This window comes from Arachis ipaensis, chromosome B1, assembly GCF_059453495.1.
Source record: "Arachis ipaensis isolate K30076 ecotype BB chromosome B1, ASM5945349v1, whole genome shotgun sequence".
NCBI classification, from domain to species: Eukaryota; Viridiplantae; Streptophyta; class Magnoliopsida; order Fabales; family Fabaceae; genus Arachis; species Arachis ipaensis.
The window spans coordinates 101,982,218-101,992,735 of NC_142436.1; the positions used below are offsets into that span (position 1 = coordinate 101,982,218).

General features: G+C 39.2%; 1 pseudogene; it reads left to right on the top strand.

Moving 5' to 3' along the window:
• Positions 1-205: 205 nt before the first annotated feature.
• LOC148577685 (uncharacterized) lies at positions 206-9,398 on the top strand (annotated as a pseudogene).
• Positions 9,399-10,518: the final 1,120 nt, after the last annotated feature.

Below are 10,518 nucleotides of genomic sequence, written 5' to 3' on the forward strand. Positions count from 1 at the left end.
CAAATCACTCAACCAAATCTTGATTCGCTTGACTAAATCAACCACTAAACTAAAATTGCTCAATCCTTCAATCCCTGTGGGATCGACCTCACTCCCGTGAGTTATTATTAGTTGATGCGACCCGGTGCATTTGCCGGTTAGTTTTGGGTGTTTTGGAGAAATTCGTTTTTTCGCTAAAATATCCCATCAGACCACTCTCAGTTTCATGACTGAAGCAAGGTCCTCCATTAGAAATTTGGAGGCACAAGTGGGTCAGCTGAGTAAAAGAGTTACTAAACTCCCTCCTAGTACTCTCCCAAGCAATACAGAAGAAAATCCAAAAAGAGAGTGCAAGGCCATAACTATAACCAACATGGCCGAACCTGGAGAGGAAGAAAAGGCAGTGATTTCCAATGAGGAAGACCTCAATGGACGTCTACTGGCCACTAAGAAGTTCCCTAATGCGGTACCAAAGGAATCTGAGCCTTATATAGAGACCATAGAGATTCCACTGAACTTACTATTGCCATTCATGAGCTCTGATGAGTATTCTTCCTCTGAAGAGGATGAAGATATTATTGAAGAGTAAGTTACTCAATATTTAGGAGCAATCATGAAGCTGAATGCCAAGCTATTTGGTAATGAGACTTGGGAGGATGAACCTCCACTGCTCATCAATAAACTAAATGATCTGGTTCAACTGAAATTACCTTAGAAGAAACAGGATCCTGGAAAGTTCTTAATACCTTGTACCATAGGCACCATGACCTTTGAGAAGGCTCTGTGTGACTTGGGATCAGGGATAAACCTCATGCCCCTCTTTGTAAAAGAGGAACTAGGGATCTTTGAGGTACAAGCTGCAAGAATCTCACTAGAGATGGCAGATAATTCAAGGAAACAGGCTTATGGACTTGTAAAGGATGTCTTGGTGAAGGTTGAAGGCTATTACATCCCTGCTGACTTCATAATCCTAGACATTGGGAAGGATGATGATGAATCCATCATCCTAGGAAGACCCTTCCTAGCCACAGCACACCTTGGAGAACATGCTTACTGGCGTTTAAACGCTAGTAAGGATAGCAGAATGGGCGTTTAACGCCCAGCCTGGCAACATTCAGGGCGTTAAACGCCAGAATGGACAGCACTCTGGGTGTTTAACGCCAGAAAGGGCTGTCTGATATCTAGCTGGCATTAAACGCCAGAAATGGGCATCTGGCTGGTGTTTAACGCCAGAAATGGGCAGCAGACTGGCGTTTAACACCAGAAAAGGTAGCAGAGCTGGCGTTAAATGCCAGATTTGGCATAGAATGGGTGTTTGAATGCCAGAATAGTGCAGGGACTCAAATTTCTTGACACCTCAGGATCTGTGGACCCCACAGGATCCCCACCTACCCCATTTCTTCTTCTCTCCTCTTCACACCTTTCCATAACACTCTTCCCCATACATCCTTAACCAATCACCTCAATACCTCTTCCCCAAACACCATCATTCACTATCAAATCTCACCCTCTTCTCCATACTCTCTTCACCACTCACATCCATCCATCATAAAACCCCACCTACTTCACCATTCAAATTTAAACCATTTCCCTCCCAAACCCTCCCCTTCATGACCGAATACCCCTCCTCACTACCTTCAATTTCACACAACATACACACTACTACCCCCTTGGCCGAACCACTCACCTCACTCCATCTCCTCCATTTCTTCTTCTTCTACTCCTTTCTTTCTTCTTTTGCTCGAGGACGAGCAACCATTCTAAGTTTGGTGTGGGAAAAGCTAAAGCTTTTTGTTTTCCATAGCCACTAATGGCACCAAAGGCCAGAGAAACCTCTAGAAAGAGGTCATAGAAGATAGAGAGATTCATCTCAAGGGTCCATCAAGACTACTTCTATGAAGTTGTGGCCAAGAAAAAGGTGATCCCCGAGGTCCCCTTCAAGCTCAAAAAGAGTGAATATCCGAAGATCCGACATGAAGTTCGAAGAAGAGGTTGGGAAATCCTCACCAACCCCATTCAACAAGTCAGGATCTTAATGGTTCAAGAGTTCTATGCCAATGCATGGATTACTAAGAACCATGACCAAAGTGTGAACCCGAACCCAAAGAATTGGCTCACAATGGTTCGGGGGAAATGCTTGGATTTTAGTCTGGAAAATGTGAGGTTAGCATTCAACTTGCCAATGATGCAAGGAGATCCTCACCCTTTCACTAGAAGGGTCAACTTTGATCAAAGGTTGGACCAAGTCCTTAGGGACATTTGTGTGGAAGGCGCTCAATAGAAGAGAGACTCAAGAGGCAAGCTGGTTCAACTAAGAAGGCTTGACCTTAAACCCGTGGCTAGGGGATGGTTGGAGTTCATCCAACGCTCAATCATTCCTACTAGCAACCGGTCTGAAGTTACAATAGACCGGGCTATCATAATCCATAGCATCATGAATGGAGAGGAAGTAGAAGTTCATGAGATCATATCCCTAGAACTCTACAAGGTGGCAGACAGGCCCTCCACTTTGGCAAGGTTAGCCTTCCCTCATCTCATTTGTCACCTCTGCAATTCAGCTGGAATTGTCATAGAGGAAGACACCCTCATTAAAGAGGACAAAATCATCACTAAGAAAAGGATGGAGCAAACAAGAGAGCCCACTCATGGACCTCAACAAGAGCATGAGGAAATTCCTCATCATGAAATCCCTGAGATGCCTCAAGGGATGCACTTTCCTCCACAAAACTGTTGGGAGCAAATCAACACCTCCCTAGGAGAATTGAGTTCCAACATGGGACAACTAAGGATGGAGCACCAAGAGCACTCCATCCTCCTCCATGAAATTAGAGAAGACCAAAGAGCCATGAGGGAGGAGCAACAAAGGCAAGGAAGACACATTAAGGAGCTAAAGCACTCCATAAGATCTTCAAGAGGAAGAACTAGCCGCCATCACTAAGGTGGACCCGTTCTTTAATTTCCTTGTTCTTTATTTTCTGTTTTTAGAAAATTATGCTTTATCTTTTGTCTATGTTTGTGTTTTTATTACATGATCATTAGTGTTTAGTATCTATGTCTTAAAGCTATGAATATCCTATGAATCCATCACCTCTCTTAAATGAAAAAAAAAATGTTTTAATTGCAAAAGAACAAGAAGTGCATGGTTTCAAATTTTATCTTAAAGTTTGTTTAATTTTTTTGATGTGGTGGCAATACCTTTTATTTTCTGAATGTACGCTTGAACAATGCATAATTTTGAATTTGTTGTTTATGAATGTTAAAATTATTGGCTCTTGAAAGAATAATGAAACAAGGAGAAATGTTATTGATAATCTGAAAAATCATAAATTTGATTCTTGAAGCAAGAAAAAGCAGTGAAAATAAAGCTTGCGAAAAAAAATGGCGAAAAAAAGAGAAAGAGAAAGAAAAAGCAAGCAGAAAAAGCCAATAGCCCTTTAAACCAAAAGTCAAGGGTAAAAAAGGATCCAAGGCTTTGAGCATTAATGGATAGGAGGGCCCACAGGAATAAAATCCTGGCCTAAGCGGCTAAACCAAGCCGTCCCTAACCATGTGCTTGTGGCGTGAAGGTGTCAAGTGGAAGCTTGAGACTGAGCGGTTAAAGTCATGGTCCAAAGCAAAAAGAGTGTGCTTAAGAGCTCTGGACACCTCTAACTGGGGACTTTAGCAAAGCTGAGTCACAATCTGAAAAGCTTCACCCATTAATGTGTCTGTGGCATTTATGTATCCGATGGTAATACTGGAAAACAAAATGCTTAGGGTCACGGCCAAGACTCATAAAGTAGCTGTGTTCAAGAATCAACATATTGAACTAAGAGAATTAATAACACTATCTAAATTATGAGTTCCTATAGATGCCAATCATTCTGAACTTCAAAGGATAAAAGTGAGATGCCAAAACTGTTTAGAATAAAAAAAGCTACAAGTCCTGCTCATCTAATTGAAGCTAATCTTCATTGATAAGTTTGGAATTCATTGTATATTCTCTTCTTCTTATCCTATTTTATTTTTAGTTGCTTGGGGACAAGCAACAATTTAAGTTTGGTGTTGTGATGAACGGATAATTTATACCCTTTTTGGCATTGTTTTTACATAGTTTTTAGTATATTTTAGTTACTTTTTATTATATTTTTATTAGTTTTTATTCAAAAATCACATTTCTGGACTTTACTATGAGTTTGTGTGTTTTTCTATGATTTCATGTATTTTCTGGCTGAAATTGAGGGACCTGAGCAAAAATCTGATTCAGAGGCTAAAAAAGGACTGCAGATGCTGTTGGATTCTGACCTCCCTTCATTCGAAATAGATTTTCTGGAGCTACAGAAGCCCAATTGGCTCGCTCTTAATTGCGTTGGAAAGTAGACATTCTGAGCTTTCCAGAAATATATAATAGTTTATACTTTTCCCGAGATTTGATGGCCCAAATTGGCGTTCAAATTTAGCCTAAAATATCTTGGCGTAAAATGCCCAAACTAGCACCAGAATTGGAGTTAAACGCCCAAACTGGCACCAAAGCTGGCGTTTAACTCCAGGAATAGCCTAAGCACGAAAAAGATTTAATGCTCAGCCTAAGCACACACCAAGTGGGCCTCGGAAGTGGATTTCTGCATTATCTGCACTTAGTTACTGATTTTTTGTAAACCCTAGTTACTAGTTTAGTATATAAGCTACTTTTAGAGGGATCTTGGGAATCAAGTATTTTTACGATCTTTTGATCATTGTACATGTTTGGAGGCTGGCCTCACGGCCATGCCTAGACCTTTTTCACTTATGTATTTTCAACGGTGGAGTTTCTACACCCCATAGATTAAGGTGTGGAGCTCTGTTATTCTTCATGAATTAATACAATCACTACTGTTTTCTATTTAATTCACGCCTACTTCTTCTCCAAGATATACTCTCGTACTTAATTCAGTTAAGTCAGAATAAAGGGGTGACCCGTGACAATCACCCAATCTTCGTTACTCGCTTAGCCAAGATCGCATGCCTGACAACCACAAAGCGATCTACATGATGTTTAACGTAGTCTTTGGACGACAGCTGGAGTATATTCTCTTGGGTTCACAATCAACGATTCACATTGTCTCTCCTGACAATAGAGCATCTGAATCTGAGATTAGAATCTTCATGGTATAGGCTAGAACCATTGGCAGCATTCCTGAGATCCGGAAAGTCTAAACCTTTTCTGTGGTATTCCGAGTAGGATCTGGGAAGGAATGAATGTGACAAGCTTCAAACCTGCGAATGTGGGGCACAAGTGACAGTGTGCAAAAGGACAATGGTCCTATTCCGACGCTAGCGGGAACCAACAAATGATTAGCCGTGCGGTGACAGCGCATACGGATTTATTTTCATCCGAGAGGATCATACAGCTTGCCATGGAAAGAGGTAACGCATGGTTGGAAGAAGGCAATAGGAAAGCAGAGGTTCTGAAGCAACAAAGCATCTCCAGACGCTTATCTGAAATTCCCACCAGTGAATTACATAAGTAACTTTATTTTATGTTATATTTTATTTATATTTTCATTATCAAAACCTCATAACCATTTGAATCTGCCTGACTGAGATTTACAAGGATGACCATAGCTTGCTTCAAGCCGACAATCTCCGTGGGATTGACCCTTACTCACGTAAGGTATTACTTGGATGACCTAGTGCACTTGCTGGTTAGTTATGTAGAGTTGTGAAGAAGTGTTGAGATCACATTACGTGCACCAAGTTTTTGAAGCCATTGCTGGGGAACAAACAATTTGTGTACCAAGTACCAAACTCTTCTCTTAGATCCAACCATTTGATCACTAGTCCAACCCTTGCATCTAGCTCTTGAAATCTCAACCTTAATGAGTCTTGATTTGCAACTCCAACCACTAAATATCCTTCTCTTTCGCTTCATTCCACAAAGTCTCCTTAGTTGGCCATCCGTTTCAAGCATACCATACTCAAGTGGGACAGTAAAGCAAATAGAGATAAGTTTCACCCACTCAAATGAAGGAGTAGACGGCAACCTAGGTAGAGAAGTCTCCAACGATCTTGACAAAGTATATTCAACTTCCGTCCATCATTTTCGAAGGACTTCCACCTTTTGAAAAGATTCTTCACCTTCATCTGGAGAAGGCTCTTCTAACTCAAGGAGTTCACTTGTGGATGCAAATTCATTACTAGGATGGCTTGATTCATGATCATCATTACCAAGGAAACTTGCTTTTTGATCTTACCCGTCCACGTCTTCATAGGGAATATGCCTTGGAGGTTGTGCACTACCCTCCTTAACATCAATTTCAAGCTTCTTGGAGGAATACTCTACAACTCTAGATTCCCATGGAGGTTCAACATCTTCTAAGTCGTCAACCACTTCTTCTTCTGCAACAATTATAGCTTCCTCCAATTGTTCCAGTACGAAGTCACATTCCTCACTTTCCACCGGTGTTCCTAGTTTCTCCTTTATGCTACGCTCCTCATTAGATTCTCCACATGCAGCCATGGGAGTGCCTTGAGTGTTGAAGTGCAGTGAAGCTAAATTATCTACTACCTCGGTCAAGGTAGCTATAAACTCTAGTGTTGTCTTTTGTATCTCTCTTTGCCCTTGAAGAAGAACACCAAGGGTGTCATCCATTGGAGATTTAGGTGGATATGAGGGTTCATCGGTTGGGAGGAAAGCTTTATTATAGGAAGGTGGTGATGGGTGAAAATTAGATTTTCACATAAAACTCACCGGTAAGTGTACCGGGTCACATCAAGTAGTAATAACTCACAAGAGTGAGGTCGATCCCACAGGAATTGATGGATCAAGCAACTTTAGTGAGGTGATTAGTCTAGTCAAGCTAATAGTGTTGAATTTAGTGAAATGGAACTAGCAGAAGATAAATTGCAGTGAATTAAAAGTGCAGAAGAAGTAAATTGGCTGAATCTTAAAGTGTAAGAAAGTAAAAGAGCTGAAACTTAAATTGCAAAAAAGGTAAATAATTGAAGCTTAAAGTGCAAGGAATTTAAATTGCTGAATATAAATTGCAAGGGAACTTAAATTGCATGAAGAATAAAAGGATTTGGGTGCTGAAAATTAAAACAGAACTGAAAAAAGTGAAGTGCAGTAAACTAAAAAGCTCTCAAGTATTACCACTTGATACATAAGCACCACAAGCATTTAATTAGAGGACTTCTTCAAGCTCATTTGTTTCTTTTCTTTACACTCTAATCATTGATGCTCTGAGCCTTGAGCTTTGAGGGAGTGCTTTTGCACTTGAGCCTAGCCTTTACTCTAGGTATTTTGTTTTCAAGCTTTTTGCTTGATACATAAACACCACAAGTACTTAACAACTTAATTGTCATTGGTACTTAGAGCCTTCAGCTTTCTCATTCTTTCCCTTTTTCTTTTCTTGCCTTAATTGTATTTGCTTTTTCAAGGTTTTCATGATTTCAAAAAAAAAATTCATAAAGTGTTCTAGATGAAAACTTCAATTAAATAAAATCTAATGCAATTGAGCAACAGTTAATTATTCTAGCCTTCCAATACTTGTATGCACATGCTAAGTTCTTCTTTAATTCCTTGTTTGTTTATAATCATGATTCCTTAATTACTTTGACTTACACAATTCAAGATGGTAATCATAATGTCACAGCAAGATGTTACAAATCAAAATTCAGGCTATGCTTATTCATACACACATGTGCATACAGAGAAGATAAAGACAATCCTGCAATTTACAGTGCTGGAAGTAAGTAGGAGGAGAAAGGAGCGTTACCACTTTGTAGTTCATCTTTCTTGTTGTTGTCCCTTTCCTCCTATTCTTCTCCTCCCCATGCCACACTTAGAATGCTTGCTCATCCTTAGGCAACAATTAGAACAATGTTGGTGGGGTCTAAAATGGATCATGAATGTCTTGCACAAGAAAATGTCAGTAGCATATGTGTTTAAGCAAGCAAATTAAAAACAACCATGAAGGCACAGGAGACAGAGACATTGTGATTGCAAAAATAAGAGGCGTACATGATACATTGCAAAAAGAATGAGTGGCACACTAAACTTAGTGTGACACTTTCACTTTGAATTGATGCAAGTATCTAATATAGATTGGAAATAAATTTTTGTTGCATAGCAACACCAAACTTAGAATGCAATCATATGTCAATTTATTTGAACTAAAACTAAGCAAATAAAACTGTTATATGTTAAATACAATTATCAAGGGAAGAATCTATCATGAATAAGGATTTCTTGGTGAAGTATTTAACAAAAATAGTTAAGGAGTAAAATAAATGGAAACATTAAAAACAAAGATTTAACTAAAACAACAAACCAAAAGAAAGATAATACTGTAAAGGCATTATGATTATACAGACAAGTGGTGTTGCTGGATTTCTTGCATAGAGAATTAAGTAGCACACCGAACTCAGAAACTTAGTGTGACACTTCCATGTAGAATTGATGCAATCATTCGGAGGGATTGAAATCAAATTGTTGCAGGGCAACACCAAACTTAGAATGTAACCATATGCCAATTTATTGAAATTTAAACAAAGCAGACAGAGAAAATAAACAAAGCAAAGGAATGAAATGTTACCTAAGGTTGGGTTGCCTCCCAACAAGCGCTCTTTTAGTGTCATTAGCGTGACATGTTGTTCTTCACTTTCTTCCTCTTCTTCCAGTTTGTTAAGAGGAATGACCTCAAGGGAAGAAAAGATTCAACTATTGTCCCCTGTCTTAGTCTCTCCTCAGCAAGCTTCCTTTTGTTAATGGCTTGATTGAGCTTGCTTGCTGGATCAAGGGTAGGATTGGTGCTCTTGTTAGTTGCCTTCACTTCTTGGATATCAATACTTGGTGGTTGTGTGATGGTTAGAGCATTATCTTCATCAAAAGCCTTTTGAATTGGTGGTTCAATGAGCCCTTCATCTATGTAATTCTCTACTTCACTTGAGTATGAGCTTCCTTGATTGTCTTCCTCACTTTCTTGTTCCTCCACTTCCTCTTTTACACTCAACATTTATTTTAATAGCACTTTCATAGAAGAGGTTTGTTGTTCTTCCCATGATTTCTTCATCTCCTCTTCATATCTTTCAATCACAGATTCAAGTGTTGAGGCTTTTTGGTTTAGGAAAGTTTGTGGGGTCGTGAGTTTTCATATTCCCTTGTCATCTCAAGTGGCTTCTGTTGATATGCAGGTTTAGATTCAATTACTTCTACCACCTCTTCCTTCTTCACTGAAAATTCACTTGACACAAAGGCCTCTTCATCTTGCTCTTCTACTTCCTCCTTCACATCCACCAATTGGTCTTCATCTACCTTGCTTAGCACTTCTTTGTTTCTCCTTGCTTGCTCCAAATATCCATCCATCTTATTGCAGAGGGTTTCTTGCTCTTTCCAAGAGTCTATAGATGTTTGTAGGTATTGTTCAAATGCTAGCTCAAGGGATGAAGGTTCAGAATAATTTTGTGGGAATGGATGTATTGTGGTGATGTTTTGAGTGGTATGGAATAAATCTTGTAAGTTATGAAATGAGTTTTGTGACTGTTGAGATGAATTTTCTGTGTAGTGGAATGGATTTTGTGGTTGGTGAAATGAGTTTTATGGATCTTGAGAGAGGCTTTGTATTGAGGTAAAATCAAGTGATGAAGAATTTTCAAGTGAAAAACTGGGAGGTGAGGTTGGAAAATTTAGCATGAATGAATTGAAGGTTTGCTCAAGTGATGATGGCCCTTGATTAATGGAGTATGAGCTGTCCAATGCTTTCTAGTTTTGATCCTCCCATTCACAACTTGAATCATTGTTGAACTCATTACAGTATGGATCATCTTGTGGTTTTGGGGGGTAATCTTGCATGAACTTGTTGAAAGCACACTCCAGTGATGATGTTTCTTGATGAACAAAGTATGGATCATTAAGATCCCTCTGATTTTGACCCTCCCAGTCATAATATGAGTGGTTGTTATAGCAGTACGAGTCATCTTGTGGCTCTGGGAGGTGTTCATACTTGTTTTTTCCTTGTTGATACTCACATCCACCATTAGCATAATAACATGAATTATTTTGTGGTGTTGGGTAGTATTCCATGGAATTGTCTTGATTAGCATGTCCCCATTGGTTGGATTGCTCATAATCTGTTGATTCTTGGTGATATTTCCATCCACCATTAGGATAATGACTTGAATCATTTTGTGGTGGTGAGCAATATCCCATATGATTCTCTTGCTCATCTTATGATTCTGAAGCATATCTCCATGGATTAGAGCGCTCAGAATCTGTGATTTCTTAGTGATATTCCCAGCCACCATTAGAAATTGATGATGGTGGGTAATATCCCATAAAATTTGTTTGATCACAAGATGAGTTGAACTCCATTTGAATTTTGTAAAATACATCACCAATGAAAATTGAAATTCATGTCACAAGTGAGAATTTCTTAGTGAGGCAATAACTCAAACACCTTGGCATCAGAAAAAGAATAAAAACAAAGAAAATGCTTAATCTAGACTCCTCACCCACTTAATCATTGTCGATCTATATCAATTCCCGGCAACGGCGCCAAAAACTTGATGGGTGAAAATTAT